This window comes from Haliotis rubra, unplaced genomic scaffold (genome assembly GCF_003918875.1).
Source record: "Haliotis rubra isolate DU_JTF1 unplaced genomic scaffold, ASM391887v1 Scf22, whole genome shotgun sequence".
NCBI lineage: Eukaryota > Metazoa > Mollusca > Gastropoda > Lepetellida > Haliotidae > Haliotis > Haliotis rubra.
Window position 1 is genome coordinate 1,135,496 of NW_025766225.1, and position 2,331 is coordinate 1,137,826.

General features: G+C 34.9%; 1 long non-coding RNA gene across 1 annotated transcript; it reads right to left on the bottom strand.

Moving 5' to 3' along the window:
• On the bottom strand, nt 1-1,477 carry LOC124277292. Its single transcript, XR_006898788.1, has 2 exons — nt 623-1,477; nt 1-576 (listed from the first exon to the last, which is right to left on the bottom strand). It is a non-coding gene; the product is annotated as an uncharacterized LOC124277292 (long non-coding RNA).
• Nucleotides 1,478-2,331: the final 854 nt, after the last annotated feature.

Consider the following 2,331-nt stretch of genomic DNA (forward strand, 5'->3'; position numbering starts at 1 on the left):
AATACAAAAATAAACATTAATGTATCTTTATGAAAGAACTACAAATTGATCTATATTTGGATCCTTTGCCAAAACACAAACATCATTAGTCCTGCCTAAATATTACCTAACCCAGACTGTGTATCAAGCAGCTTCACAACATCATCTCTGGTATGTGTAATAATACAGCAGTGAATCACTGAGCATAGCTTATGCTATCTGCTACACCCTTACACATGTGGCAGTGGAGTGGCATAATTCATGAATACTTTGAGCCGCGGTGAAACAGTCATATCCTACAGGGGCAGTATGATCCGTATCATCCACTAAATTCAACACAATATACTTGACTGGACATTTATCTCTAATTTGGTATTTTTAGACACTGTTCCTGCTATAAACTACATTATAATGTTCATTTGATGGATAGTAAACTTCATTCTTATCACTGAAGAATGGATTATTTAGAATACTTTTAATTGACAATATTGTAGATGTGCCACAAGGCTCATGGCAATAAAAAAAAAAATAATTAAAAAAAAAATATGTCACAGTTGATGTTGGGCTGTTGCTTTAAAAAATAAATTAATTAAAAACCTTTCACAAACAGGTGTAAAAAAGCATATTTTTAATCACCGACAACAGTAGGTTGTGACATTATAGTTATATATTCACATTTTGCTGCTAAACAAAAAATCTGGTACCTCCCCACCTCCATCCCTGATTTCCAGTGTTAGATAATATAGAAAATAACATGGACTCTCTCATCATCATAGACTGTGCATTAGTCTGAATGACGGTATGCTAAATATAGCCACTCTGATCCTTTGTGATGTAAACTGAGTTATGATGTCAGCAGTACTTGACCTGATTAGTTGGATACCGTCTCCCACACAACAAATAATTCTCACAGCAGACAGACCTCTGACAGGACATCCGTCTAATCTATATACTACCAGGAGGGAATTTGATGTGGAGGATACAAGGGAAGGAGGTGTCCATAGTTTTTTTAAAAACTTTAATGTACTGGTACTGAAAATAGTTTCCCTCTGTAATGCTTGTCATGTTTTTGTCCTCATAAACCATTTTTCTCAAACTTCCTGTAAAAGACAAAAAGCAAAAGTTCACTTTTTCATGACCCTCAACAAATAGGTGTATTATTTTTTCTAACCCTCCCCTAGAGATTGTCATATTTGTTGGTGACACCCCCGATTCTAGATTCCCCACCTCTATAATAAACAACCCATCTCTAACAGCTGCCAGCATGTCATGGTTCTGATATACCATGTAAATATACCATATCAATATACCATGTCAATATACCATGTCAATATACCATGTCAATATACCATGTCAATATACCATGCTATATGTCATTAGCTGCCTGACGGCTTTGTGAGGTCCGGCCATACAACCACCCCCTCTTTCCCCAATCCTGTAATGCTTCATATTCCATAGATAGCATGATAGCTCTAAGCAAATGACTTAAGGAAATGTTATTAACCAGTGTTCACGAATGGTGTTTCAAAGAAACAGGACATTGGGTCCTGTAAGTTTAAGATGTCTGTCTGACCCACTGAAAATTCACAGGACCCATGGAATAAAATTAAACACACATTTCATATTTAACATTTCTTATAATTGGCATTGAAATTATTAACAAACATAAGAAAAATTAAGATAAAATAAACAGCAAACAAGTGTCACATGTCACATATAACAACTTCAGTCAAAGTCATTGTGAAATATACAGTCGGACACTGGGGCAGGTGGGTTGTAGACTTCTATCAGACCGTTGGCGAATCTGCCGGATTTGTCAGAGGGTCAGACACTATTCGCGAACACTGTTATTAACTCTTTGAGCGTCTGATAGGTGCCACTCATTTTTCTAAATCATGCCAAACCTGAGAAAATGGTTATTGATGAAAATGAAATCACTGAGAGGCTTCACACTTCAAGAGCTGGCCTGATTTGCCTAACCATTAGACAATATGTTTGATAACTGTGGATGACCTTTATATATTATTCACTTAATGAATCAAATATGCATGGAAATAACACAAACTCCATTCTGTAACCATGGTTTCACAAATAAAGTTTCATATTTAAAGTTATATTTGTTTAACAAATGTTCTTTTATCTGCAAAAGACAAAAAAATACTTTCTGATTTATTCATGCAACACTATTCAGTCACAAAAACATTGACACAGAATAGTCAAATCCTAATGGAATAATTGTTCAGTAAATGGACATATGTGATTTCAGTGTCCCATCAGAACAGAACTCTTCTATTAAACACAAAATAAAACCATTCATCTTTTATTATTTGATTAATGCAAAATTTGGCCTAA